Below are 14,895 nucleotides of genomic sequence, written 5' to 3' on the forward strand. Positions count from 1 at the left end.
CACACCAACCTTCACCATCTGGTAGCTCATATCACTGTAGAGATTGTGTGTGCATGCACGTGTGTGTGTGTGTGTGTGTGTGTGTGTGTACCTGTTGCCAAAAAAGATTTTCTATATTGATTACATCTAAAAGGTTGCTTTTTAGAAGCAGTTTTAATATTTTCACCAGTTTTCATATGAGCTCTGGGAGGTTAAACTATGTTTATATTATGTTAATCCCACAGGATATCTCTGCTATTTGTTAAGTGGTATTTGATGGTTTAAAATTTGCCTACATTTCTTATAACCACAGGTATTTTTCCTTCCTGTAAATGTTCTCATGTATATTTAGGGGTGTACCTAGTTAGTTGGTTTTTTAGCCCTAGTTAATTAAGGTTTAAGTTTTATGACTGTTAATAAATCAGTTATCCACTAATATTGATGCAAACTGTGACACAGAGTTCAAGGAAACTTATTGAGATACATGCACATTTGCATTTGCAAATCCAATTGTGTCATAAATATAATTACTCTTAATTACAATGATAGATGTATATACATATAAAGATATAAAATGTAGAACCCTTGGTACATATGGCTTTACAGTTTACAGCTTTCTTTCACATACACCCACAGAAAATTTTGTGGGATATTTATGTGACCTTTGAGTCATCTCCGCTCATTTCTTCGCCTAGGCTATTGAGTGACTCTGACTGTCATAAATTCTTTCTCTGGTATGTTACAAACACAGCCCACAAACTTTAGAAATATGCCTACCACCCAAAAGATCCAGCTTGATGTTTAACAAAATCTAAAAATGGAGACTAAGTGACCTCAGTTATGTGAAGTATCTAAAATTTCAAAGTAATTCAACTCCATATGCAGACTAGATCATTCGTCTTTTTAAAAAGCAGATGTACAAAGAAATCATTTGATTGAATCTCCTTATCTGTAAAGTATCCTTTTGGAGGATCATGAAATTTTAGCTTCCGAAGAGATTTCAGAGAACTGCTGAAACTATGGATTAGGAAAAACTAAGTTGTTCCTGCTTGTTACTGATTGTTTCTTTTGATGAAAGTCTGTTCATCTCAACAAATCACTTAATACAGAGAAGAATGCAAACTCTTAATGTTACGTGGACATTCCTAACTGTATGGGGGACTGAGTTCCTGCTCAGCCAGGAATGGAGACTGATTTCAGTCTACTAATTACTGTGTATGAGAGATTGTCCTGCTCAAGCTGACTTTTCGACATCCTTTTATTTTCATATGCTCTATTATTCTTGGTGTACATGTTTGCTTTCAATCAGTTTTTCCCCTTTTGACCTGTTCTTTCCCTGCCATCATGTATCATTATTTTATATTGTTATTTTCACAGTTTCTTTATCTAATATTTTTATTTCTGAAGTCTTGAATATTTATGAAGAAAGTGTTTTACTAAGAATAATACACAAATCCACCTTGGAGCTTTTTCTAAGTTGTATTTCTTTAACTATTTACTCTGCTTGACAGCCTGCTCATGAATTCCTGAAGTTCTACTTTTGTCTATTCTAATTACTGATTCATAATCTGGTTTTTATTTTTCTACTTTACTCTCTCTGATTCTTCCATTAACTTTTCAAATATATGATACTATAAATTCAGAACAGAATAAAACAGAGTGAAAGCAAGATCAGTGCCACATACATATACTCTGCTATGAAAAGTCAAATAATCACATAGCTTTCTTTAACAGAATAATTATAGTATAAAGTAATATTCTGTCAACACAAGGGATAAAAATAGTCCATTTATACGAATAAGTTTCCTAGGGCCCATTTTGTAAGGTCTTAAAATATAAAAACAAATCTTCTAATATCTTTCTGAAAAAGAGAATTAGTATATAAGTTAATTACTCATTTATATAGGCTTTTGAACAAATCTAAAAGCTCAAACATAATAAGACGGAAATAGATGGCTTTTATAGTGTCACAAAGATAGAATTATTTTACTGCCTTACTTAGTTGATACTAAAATGAATTTCTCTATTATGTCATAAACTGGGCCAACTCATTCATATATATATATATATATATATATATATAGATAGATAGATAGATATAGATATATATATGAATGAGTTGCCATTTTAAATTAATTCTCCTACAAAGAATGACTCAGAAATTTATGAGAAATCTTGAAGAATCAAACCATTTAAAAAATAAAAAGCAATTGAGTAAGGACTTAATCCCTTAAAATCGAAGGTACAGAAATCGACTGCAGGGATTTTTTTCTGACTAAAATATTTTAAGGGACTTTTTGATTTGAGAAATCATATTATTAGGAATTGCTGCATTTATTTTAAAATGGAGGGTGAACATAATAGAGATATTTATTTAAAGGAAAATATCCTTTCTATATACGTCCGAAAAATAATCTGACAGATGCTGCCGGGCACATGAACTTAGGATTTACGTAAATCTAAGAGGCGAATACCTCCAACTGTTCTGGAAATATGATCCTGAAAACATTTTACCATAGATTATATTTGTCTCTGTCCAAGCCCAGCAAACAAGACATGACTTAAGCCAAATTAAGCCTTTAAATAAGATTCCTGGACCTCTGAACAGAAGACTAAAGTGAAGGATTCAGTATAACTTCCCATCTCTCCACTTGCTCCTTCAAAACCCTCGTGCTGTTTAATCTGGTTAGTTGGCAATTCCCCATATATATGTATGAATAATCCAATTTCAGACCTCCAAGGCCTAATCTCTGATAATCAGAGAAGACAGATCTAAATTTTACTTCCTAAAACAAATCTGGACAGAATCATGAATTTGTAAGCAGCTGCGGCCTATGCATTGAATACAGATATAATTTATCACAAAACCAAGGTATTTCTGAGAGTGTGAAGGGGCTCGGTATAGTTACTGCATTAGTTACCTATTATTGCTGTACACAAATTTAGTGACTTAAAACAACACACATTTATTATCTTAGAATTCTAGAGGTCAGAAGTCCAAAATGAGTTTCACTAGGCCAGGAAGACTGGCTTCTTCTGGAGGCTGTAAAGGGAGAAGCTGTCCTCTTGCTTTTTTTAGCTTCTAGAGGCCATCTGCATATGTAGGCTCATGGCTTCTGCTCATATCACTCCAATCTCCTGCTTCTCCTGTCACAGTCCATTATCACATCTCCTTCTCCTAACTGAGCCTCCTGCCTCTTTTCATAAATACTCTGTGATTACACTGGGCCCCCAGTCAATCCTGAATAATCTCCCCACCACAAGACCCTTAACTAATCATATCTGTACAGTCCCTTTTGCTATGTAAGGTACAAATTTATAGGTTGCAGGGATTAAGACGTAGACATCTTTCAAGGATATTAGTCAGCTGATCATAGTTACCATAGGCCAGAAGGTATAAACCAGGATTATAAACTGGGACTATCCCAGCATGACTGAAACATTAGATCACCCCTCAAATAAGAGATCAGAAGAGATATTAGCAAGATGGTAAAGATTTCAGCCTTTGTACCCCTACGAAAAGAAACAAACATTAGAAAAACAGCTCTGGGGATGCTCAGGAGTCCAATTCAGAACCTGCAGCAATAAATGGAGTAAAATACCAGAGAAAAATGGCCCAAAATCGGTAGGAAGAATAGTTCACTTTGACTGTATCATTCCATCTCTGAGAATTAGTGCTTAGGCATCAAGCACTACTCAGCACTGAGAGGGAACTCCCAGGCCATGAGGCCTCCTCCCAAGGAAAGAGGGACAAGGTGAAAAACCAGTTTCTGTAGCCTTTTGTGGCACTGTCAGCAGGACCCACTGTGTTTCACGCCACCCAGCCTTCACCACTGAGGACCCAGTAGGCCTCACACCTGCTGCAGAGTCCCTACAGCTTTCACTACTGAGGACTCACAATATTTGTTTCACTATATGTCAGTGGCCTGCTTCACAGAAGATGCTGGCAGCTTTTGCCACCAAGGGCCTACAGTTATTTGTCTTTGCAGACTCCAGCTGCCTGAGCTGCCACACTACTCACCCTACCAGAGCTGCCCCCACTTCTGCATGCATGCCCACCACCAACCCCTGCTGCTGCATGTGTGCATGATGCTAGCCCCAGCCTTCAAAGCTTCGCGGCCCCCACTGCCAAACATGCACTGCACTTGGTCCATCCCTTGCCACTGGCAGCAGCCCTCACCATCATGTACTTGCCTGTAGCCAGCTCCTGTCAGCAGGGCATGTGCCTTTAGTTGGCCCTACAGTTGGCCTCTGAGCCAAGTGCATGCATATCATTGTCTGCAGTCCCTACCACTGCCTACCCTGATCTCATGCTGCTGTACCTAGAGGTGCTGTTGATGACCCTACCAGCCTTCACAGCCACTGTGAACCACCCCCACCCCCACTAATAGCTCTTGCCACCAAGAGCCATGCAAATGTCAATGTTATAGGGGCCAACTACTTGCACCATCCAGACACCACGCCCCCAAAAACCCGGAGCCACTGTATGCCGCCACACTTGCTATGTATCTCTAGATCCAGGGCCACTAAACCTAGTGTCAAAACATATTTCAGTGTTCCTTTCCCCCAACAGGCAAAAGTCTCTTCTTACCAAATCCAGTCCATAAAGTCTGGAAGAGGTAATTGCTTCTTCAAAGATGCAAACATCTAAAAATGGGCTATAAGAATCACAAAGAATCAAGGACACATGACACCACCAAAAGAATGCAATACATTTCCAATAACCAACCCCAAAATATGGAGGTCCAGGAAGTGCCTTACAAATAATTTAAAATAATTGTTCTGAAGAAGCTCCATGAGATACAAGAGAACACAGATAAGTGATTTAGCAATATCAAGAAAACAATACAAGAACAAAATCAGATGTTCAATGAAGAAATATAAAACACAAGAAAGAACCAAACAAATTCTGGAATTGAAGAATACAATGACTAAACTAAAAGTACAATAAAGAGCTTCAACAGCAGGCTCAATCAAGCAGAAGAAAGAATCAGCAAACTCAAGCACAGGACATTTAAAATTATTCAGAAGAGAAAAAGGGCTGGGCACAGTGGCTCAGGCCTGTAATCCCAGCACTCTGGGAGACTGAGGCAGGTAAATCATGAGATCAGAAGATCAAGACCATCCTGGATATCATGGTGAAACCCTGTCTCTCCTAAAAATACAAAAAATTAGCTGGATGTGGTGGCAAGCGCTTAAAGTCCCAGCTACTCAGGAGGCTGAGATAGGAGAATTGCTTGAACCTAGGAGGTGGAGGTTGCAGTGAGCCAAGACTGCACCACTGCACTCTAGCCTGGGGGTACAAGAGTGAGACTCTATTAAAAAAAAAAGAAAGAAAGAAAGAAAGAAAAGGAATGAAGTAAACCTTTACATGATGGGATTTACGTGACACCATCAAGTGAGCTAAAATCCACATTATGGGAGTTCCAGAGAAAAACAAAGGAGGAAGGGACAGAAACCTTATTTAAAGAAATAATGGCTGAAAACTTCCCAACTCTGAGGAGAGATATAGACATCCAGGAACATGAAACTCAAAGGATCCCAAACAGAGTCAACTCATGAAGACTTCAATGACACACATAATCAAACTGTCAAAAATAAAGTATAAGTAACTTTGAAAACAAGAAAAAACATGTTTGCTACATGCAAAGGAAGTTCTATAAGACCATCTAGGAATTTCTCAGCAAAAACCCTGAAGCTCAGGAGAGTGGAATAACAAATACAAACTGCAGAAAGAAAAAATCCTGACAACCAAGAACACTTTACCCACAAAGCTGCCATTCAGAAGTGAGGGAGAGATAAAGACTTTCCCAGGCAAACAAAAGCTAAAGGAATTCATTGCCACTAGATCTGCCTTATAAAAAATGCTAAAAGCAGTTCCACAAGCTGAAATAAAAGAACTTAATAATACAGAAAACATATAAAAAACATAAAACTCATCAGTAAAGATAAATATATAGTCAAATTTCAATTACTCTAATGTTGTAATGAGGGTGCATAAATCACTTACAACTCAAGTATAAAGGTTAAAAGTCAAAATATTAAAATTACCTGTAGCTACAACAATTTGTCAATAAATATACAATATAAAATTATGTACATTTTGACACCAACCAAAAACATTAAATGTGGATGAAAAGTGCAGAGCTCTTGTATGTAACTGAAGTTAAGTTGTTGTCTCAAAATAGAATAATAAAATTATAAGATGTTTTAGGTAAGCCTCATGGTAACCACAAAACAAAAGCCTACAGTAGATACACACAAGATAAAGAGAAAGGAATCAAAGCTTACCACTAGAGAAAAGTATAGGATCACAAAGGAAGATAGCAGAGATGAAGAAGGGAACAAAGAATATATGAAACATCCAGAAAAAAACAACAAAATGTGCTTATTTACTGATAATGATTTTAAATGAGAGTCCAGAGACAGAACAGACAGAACTCAATACCTGTTGCCAGCTTTTCTCCACATTCTTGCTCAATGCCATTTCCAAGTCTTGGAATGCTCTTCCTCTTCCAGTCCATAATACCATCTCTGCTATTTAATACTTCCTATTGCTCCAGACCCATTACCAAAAGCACTTCCACCATGAAAACTACCCAGCTCAAAGTAATTTCTCCATTCTTTATTTTCTTTTCAGCATGGATTTATCTAATCTTCTACTATACTTACCACAAACTGCTCAATTTAACATAAATATATTTGCAAATTTGTCTTTTCTCCCCTACCAGAAGTAAGCTCTTAATATTAAGGCAGATGTAGTGGCATTACTTTAAGTGGCAAAAACTGCAATTACCTTTGAACTAATTTAATAATGGGAACCACACTCTAAGCCAAGATAGCTGCAAGCATTTAATACCTGCAATGAAAACATTGCAACGATTTTTAGGCCAATATCTGTTAGTGCCGCCTCTCCAAGCCAAATTCCTATCAGCTTATCTTGTCAGCCAGCCAAATGTAAGAGTCACTTGACACACTGGACAAGTGAAGGGAACTTTCTATATGCTAAAAAGAGCAACACTTCACTAGAAACTTCCTTCAGAATGGGTTAAACCCAACATTTTGGGGCACATATGTCTATTAACCAGGATGACTTTTATCAATAGAATGCTGCCACTCACATCTGCTTATCTTGATTATTCATTTCATAAACAAAAAGTCACTTTGGATAGTGTTTAATTGTAAATGAAGCACTTTGAGATATTCATAACAATTAAAACTCAGTGGCATTGTTTCTATATTTTTGTTTCATATTTTTAAAATTAATGGCAGAAGATGATAACACTGAAGTCTTCTTTTATTCGGGGAAAAGAATCGCACTGCTAGAAACTCATTTAGTCTGTTACTTCTCTAGAAATTATGTTTAATAGTAGGGGCGATATTGAAATCCACAAGAAGTTACGTTTATTTAGTGGACCCTCACCGAAAAAGTTTATTTACTGGAATAACTAACAATGGCCCTCGGTGCATTTGCTTCACCAGAAGCCCCCACAGCGCAGACTCCCAATACTTTTCAGCATGATTTTAGTGTAGCAGAAACACAGAGAGAGACTAATAGGCATTGTAGAATTCCTTGTTGGGAAAAATCCCTGGAAGTCATTCTGATCACTTTTTTTTTTTTTTTTTTTTTTTTTTTACTGTCATTATTAGTCCTGTGTTCATTCACAACCCGGGAAAGGAAAGGCCAAAAATAGCCACCGAACCATTGTGAAGCAGCTGTCTTTGGTGCATGAAGGCAAGCAGACAGTTGGAAGTCCAAGTGTAGATAGTAAACAGAAGCTATATTGAACGAGTAATCATGCTAATCAGCATTTTGTTAGCAAATGTGGTGCACTTTGTATTTTCAAAGCATTGTGGCATCGTTAATTAATCAGCTGTAATCACTACTGCAGTGGCAACTCAAATTATGTACAAGATTTGGAAAGAAATTGTTTCACATGCAGTGTACTTAAAAAGCGCACACTTTTTCTTTATGTTATTGTTTTTCATTGATTTGTTTCTCCATTAAACAGGCTGTGCTATATTCTTTCACTTTTCTGCCCTAGTTTCTACCTTTCCTTCTATCTAGATCATAGATAACTCCGTTCCTCTGTTAGAGATCATAAGAAGCATCACTTTTTCCTAGAGATAGTTCTGCAGCCCTGCTAAGCTATTTTAGGGACTCCTCTAGTCCTTTTTCATAGAACCTTTACCTCTGTTAAATTGCCTGTTGTCTGTTACCCATGCTAGACCGCATGCTCTGTGAGGCAGAGGCCAGAGATGACTTGTTCATCATTGCATCCCTGGCATGGTGCCTGGTTCTTGGTAGTCACCTAAAATGTGTTTTTTAAATGGGAGGGAAAAAAAGAATCCTCCATGAGAGAGAGCTAACAAAAGGCAGTTATCGTTAGCATGAGCTCTCAGTACAAATTAATCTGCTCAGCGCTCTAGATGCTGTATCTCATTTAATGCTCACCGTGTTGCTTTGAGGTAGTCACCATAGAGGTAACTGAAGTGACAGAGAGTAAATCATTTGCCCATGATCACACTGACAGTAAATAATGAAATTGAGCCTGCATTATAGACTTCTCTGATTCCAACCCCACGTGTCTACAAAAGTGATGAAGAGGAAAATAGCAGGCCCTGAAATCCAGGAACTAACCGGACACAGCAGGTGTCAGTGTTATCACAAATTGCAGTGCTCGTGGCTAGGCCATCCTGTTCCTCTGTTGAACATTAGCAATCTCACAGAACATCGACACGAGACAAGGTCACCCTGTGACCATGATAAAGTGAAACAAAATATTAATAAGTTCCCCTCGTTATTTTGTCTAAGCACACACCAAGATAAAGTCACTGTGGAAATCCCACAAAATACCAAACATCCCTTTCTACTGGCTAACATGAGTTCCTCTTCTTGCTTCTTTACTAATTAGAGCTTACCCCTTGCTATAATCTGCTGATACGGTTTGGATATTTTCCCCACCCAAATTTCATGTTGTACTGTATTCCCTTGCCATGCTAGAGGTGGGGCCTAGTGGGAAGTGCGGAAATCACAGGAGCGGAGGCTTCATGGCTAGGTACTGTCTTCTTCATAGCGAGTTATCACAAGACCTGGTCATTTAAAGTGTGTGGACCCTCCTGGCCACAAGTCCCTCTCACTTGCTCCTGCTTTCACCACGTGACACGCCTGCTCCCCTGTTGCCTTCCATCATAATTATAAGCCTAAGGCCCCCTAGAAGCCAAGCAGCTTCTGGTAAAGCCTGTAGGACTGTGAGCCAATTAAACCTCTTTTTCCATAAATTACCAAGTCTCAAATATTTATTTTTTTGAAATGGAGTCAAGCTCTGCTGCCCAAGCTACAGTGCAGTGGGGCAATATTGGTTCACTGCAACCTCTGCCTCCCCAGCTCAAGTGATTCTCTAACCTCAGCCTCCTGAGTAGCTGGGACTACAGGTATGCACCACCATGCTGGGCTAATTTTTTTGTATTTTTAGTAGAGACTGGGTTTCACCATATTGGCCGGGATGGTCTTGAACATCTAACCTTAAATGATCCACCCGCCTTGGCCTCCCAAAGTGCTGGGATTACAGGCATGAGCCAACACGCCAGGCCTTCAGATATTTCTTTATAGCAATTCAAAAATCGTATAATACATCTGCCTTCTTTATAAAGAAGGTTTATTGAGATACCCAATCAGAATTTCCTTCACCTCCTGACAGCAAGTATGTAGAATAAATTCTGTTTCCTTAGACTTTTTTCAAAATCACCCTTTTAAAGCTCAAATTCTTTAATAAACCTTTCTGAACATCATCTTACTGAAACAGTGCCCAGGGCATTCTTTTGTCTTGCAGCAGTAAGAAATAAACTCAACTTGTTCAGCTACAGGTGGGTTTCTGGCTAGAGGGTATTCACAGTGGCTTAATACAAAAGCATCCATTAGGCTGGAGAATGAAAATGTGAGAACTTTTATTTATAAAGTTTTATTTTAAAAAATAAGAAAAAGAATCTTAATCAATATTTAACACATTATATATACCTGGTTCCCTTTTTTCGTCCTCCCCTCTGTGAGACGGCCACATGACAACTTAGGTAGACGAAATAACCAGAGGGTCACAGAAGGACAACTACTGTACAATTCCACTTACACGCAGTATCTAGCAGTCAAAATCATAGAAACAGAAAGTTGAATGGTGGTTTCCTGCGACTGAGGGGAGGGAAAAATACACAGTCGTTTGATGGGTATAGAGTTTCAGTTTTATAGGATCAGAAAGTCTTAGGGAACTGTTATACAACAAATAAATACATAGTTCATACCACTGAACTGTGCACTTTAGAGGATTAAGAGAATATATTTTATATTTTGTGTTTTCTGTCACGATTTAAAAAAACAAACTAGAGGGAAGAATGGGCGCTGTACTGGAGGATTTGACACGGCCGTCTTAGTCTTCAGTTCACTTCCTAGACACCGCAACATACTGCAGATGACATTGTGCCCAGCAACAAAGTTTGTATTTTTTTTTTTTTTTTTTTTTTTTTTTTTTTTTGAGACGGAGTTTCGCTCTTGTTACCCAGGCTGGAGTGCAATGGCGCAATCTCGGCTCACCGCAACCTCCGCCTCCTGGGTTCAGGCAATTCTCCTGCCTCAGCCTCCTGAGTAGCTGGGATTACAGGCACGCGCCACCATGCCCAGCTAATTTTTTGTAATTTTTAGTAGAGACGGGGTTTCACCATGTTGACCAGGATGGTCTCGATCTCTTGACCTCGTGATCCACCCGCCTCAGCCTCCCAAAGTGCTGGGATTACAGGCTTGAGCCACTGCGCCCGGCCTAAAGTTTGTATTTTATGTAATCAGTCACTGATAATATACCCCAGTAACTAAAACTTGAAGCATGTTATGAAGGTACTGGTACTATTATTAAACCATAGTAACTGAAATTCACTTGATGGGCTTTGCCTCCCATTCATGTTTTTCTTGAAGAATATAATAGTATATACCCTGTTTAAAAAAAAAAAAAGATGAGAAAGACAAAATCCCTCACTTCAACAGGTTTACAGTTAATGGATGTCAGTACAATACACAAATTCTGTAATCTGATCAACAGAATGATCGAAAATAAAGTACCAGTTTACAGGTGAGTGAAATTACCCTGGGTCAAGGAATCAAAAAGATAATGCAGCTAATGGCACGGAAGGCAAACATTTTCAAAGTTATTCCAGTGGTTTCATGGCTTTCCACTGAGAGGGTCATATTTTTATTTGGTTTTCCTATTTCCCAGATGATAGTTGTTTTGCTGCTTTAAATAGTGCTAAGAAGAATAACTTTGTAATTGCAGTCACTTTGAAGTGGATTACCGAGACAAATGGGCATGGAGATTTTTTAAGCTGTTGGTGCCTACTGCTGCTGGCCTTAAAATGTTTAATGTCATTAGCTTTATGATCTTTGTTTTCATTTCAAAATCAAAGCTAATTTTACTCACCTACGAGCTTTCATAGCATCTTCCATCCCTATGTTCACTGAGATATATTATTTTACATATAAAAGTGTGGAAACAATACTTATAAAGCATTAGGAACCTATGTTTCTGGTGAGCCAAAATTGGGAAAATAGCATATGTTGCCTACCAAATGCCAAAAATCAGAGCTGTCACAGAGAACCAGTCTCCCCAAAAAATATTTTCTAAGCTTTCTGGGAATGATAATCTATGTGGAAACATTAACCATATTGGTGAAATATTTAATAGTTTAGTACCTTTTTTTTTTTTAGAAGCAGGCCCTTGGGAAGTTTAGCTGAGGATGGGTTCAATTTTGTACTTTTATAGTTTAAAGAAAACCTCTTTGTGACTATTCAAAGAAAATTGTTTAAAAAGTATAGTCAAATTGTGCTTGTCTCCCTTCTACCACCAAGCTGGGTTCAGTGCCACTAAAAGTAAGGACACTAGAGAAGAGTCAGGGGATAGACTGGGTAGGAATAAACTTTGTTTATGTTAGGCATTATGTGTACATATACATTTCATAATGCCTTTGGAAGCATACACAAATAGTGAGTGATTTAAAAATTAGAATTTTGCATATCTAAGGTTTTACATACCAACATGAAGCTAGAATTACTCTGTACTTCTTCCACAGTTACTCTACTATGTTTCAGGAGAATATAAAGACTATATTTCATTCATGTTTTTCTCCAAAAAGTTTCCAAAGCATTAGGTACAAAAGTCAAATGAATATATGGACATTGCCTCAGTTTTCCTGCATAACAGGCTCACAGCTGTGATTAAAATGTTAAGAACTATAGATTTTCACTTTCTAGTCTGGTCTATGAAGAACTTAGAAGTTGCCACACTTCCTAACGAGAAGTAAAAAGCTAAACAACCTGAAAAATCAACAGCACTTCTTAGCTCTGTCAGAGAACTGATGTCACAGGGCAAACCACTGCCCCAAACTTGAAGAGAGCAATAAGCAAATACAGACAATTAGAATTTACCACAGCAGAAACCCCAGGGGGCAAGTAGCAGAGTAGGAAAACCTGAATGTCTAGAGGCTCAGTGGGAACCAGCCCGAGACTTTAAAACTTTAGGAGGACCCAGGCATAGGGGTGCCCTCACACTTGGTTTTAACTCTTGGAGCTCTACCATGTCCACTGATAGTAAACATTGCTACCTGATAGTAAACATGGGAGAAAAATCTCCTTATGCTTCTGGTGAGGAAATGAAAAAAGAAACTATCTGTTCTTTTTAACAAGTCCTGTCCTTGGGACCAGAAGCTAGCCTGCTAGAGTTTCATCAGAACCCAACCTACCTGGGGGAAGGGAAATACCCCATGCCAGCCCTCTGTAGCCATCCTGTCCAGCCTAATAGGGGAAATAGCATTGAGAAACAGTGGCAAAGTTCACAGTCAAAAGGCATAGGCCCACAGAAACACTGAAACCTAATCACAGGATACAAAATGCTTTTCTTCCTTCACCTAACTACACCAATAAAGGCCTAGTTATTAGAGGTTCTTTTACCTAAACACCGTGTATGATTTCAACAAAAAGTTATAAGGCATAAAACACAGAATATAAAAGTTAAAAGGCAACAACACAGTTTAGAGAGACAGAGCAGGCATTAAAACCAGAGTCAGCTATGGCAGGTATGTTGCAATTATCAGACCAACTATGTTGGAATGTAAAACAACTATGATTAATGTGCTGAGGGCTCTACTGGAGGAAGTACACAACATACAAGAACAGACAGACAGTGTAAACGGAGAGATGGAAATTCTAAGAAAGAATCAAAAAGAAATGCTAGAGATCAAAAACACCCAAGAGAAAGGAAGAATGTCTTTGATGGACTCCTTAGTAGACTGGACACGACTGAGGAATGAACCTCTGAGCTTAAAGATATGAATAGATAGGCTGGACGCGGTGGCTCAAGCCTGTAATCCCAGCACTTTGGGAGGCTGAGGCGGGTGGATCACGAGGTCAAGAGATCAAGACCATCCTGGTCAACGAGGTGAAGCCCCGTCTCTACTAAAAATACAAAAATTAGCTGGGCATGGTGGCGCGTGCCTGTAGTCACAGCTACTCAGGAGGTTGAGGCAGGAGAATTGCTCGAACCCAGAAGGCGGAGGTTGAGATGCGCCGAGATCGCGCCATTGCACTCCGGTCTGGGTAACAAGAGCGAAACTCCGTCTGAAAAAAAAAAAAAAAAAAAGATATGAATAGACATTTCTAAAAGTTAAAAGCAAAGAGAAAAAGAAAATTGAACAACAACGAAAAAAGAACAAAACATTCAATCACTCTGGGACAACTACAAAAGGTTAACACACACATAATAGGAATGCCAGAAGAAAAAGACGTAGAGAAAGGAGAAGAAGCAATATTTACAGCAATAATGACTGAGAATTTCCCCCAAATTAATGTCAGAAAACAAATCGCAGTTCCAGGAAACCCGAAGATCAGCAGGCAGAATAAATGCTCAAAGCGAAACAAAAAAACAAAAGAAACAAAAAGCTACACCTAGGCATAGCATGTTCAAACTTCAGAAACTAAAAAAAAAATTATTTTTGAAAGAAGTCAGAAGGAAAAAAAAAGGCTCCTAATTTACGGAAGAACAAAGATAAGAATTATGTCCGACTTCTTCCCAGAAACCATGCAAGCAAGAAGAGAGTGGAGGGAAATACTTCAAGTTTGAGAGAAAAAAGAACACCAAGCTAGAATTTTGTACTCCATGAAATTAACCTGTAAAAGTGGAAGAGAAATAAAGACTTTCTCAGACAAACAAAAACTGAGGGCATTTGTTGCCAGTAGACTGAGAAATGTTAAAATAAGTTGTTGGAAAGAAGGAAAATGATATAGGCTAGAAACTCAGATCTACGTAAAGAAAAGAAGAGCATCAGAGACTGAATGCAGGTGAAATGAAAACTTTTATTTTTCTTATTCTTAATTGGTCGAACAGATAATAGTTTGTTCAAAATGATGACAGCAACAATGCATCTGATTATGTATGCTTATGTATAACAGCAATGATATAACAGGAAGGGAGGAAAGAATTAGACATTTGTAAAAGCCCACAGAACATACAACACCAACAGTGAATTCTAATGTAAACTATGAGCTTTGTGTGTCTTGGGCGACAGGAGGTAAATTGGAACTCTATACTTTCCTCTTGATTTTGCTATGAACCTAAAACTGCTTTTAAAATGAAAGTTAAATGATTTTTTAAAGCCCAGCACACTGAGATGTTGCACAATGAATAAAATCAGAAAGTGACATCACCATGTGTTGGTGGGAGGCAGAGGAACAGGAACTCTCAAATTTTACTGACAGATAAATGGTAGAATTGCTTGAAATAACGCCAAGCAATTTTTTCCAGTTAAACATACATCCACTTAAAATAGCAACTCAATGCCTGTATACTTGTCATGTAGAAATGCAAACATATTACTGTTTGCATA

This window comes from Callithrix jacchus, chromosome 15 (genome assembly GCF_049354715.1).
Source record: "Callithrix jacchus isolate 240 chromosome 15, calJac240_pri, whole genome shotgun sequence".
NCBI classification, from domain to species: Eukaryota; Metazoa; Chordata; class Mammalia; order Primates; family Cebidae; genus Callithrix; species Callithrix jacchus.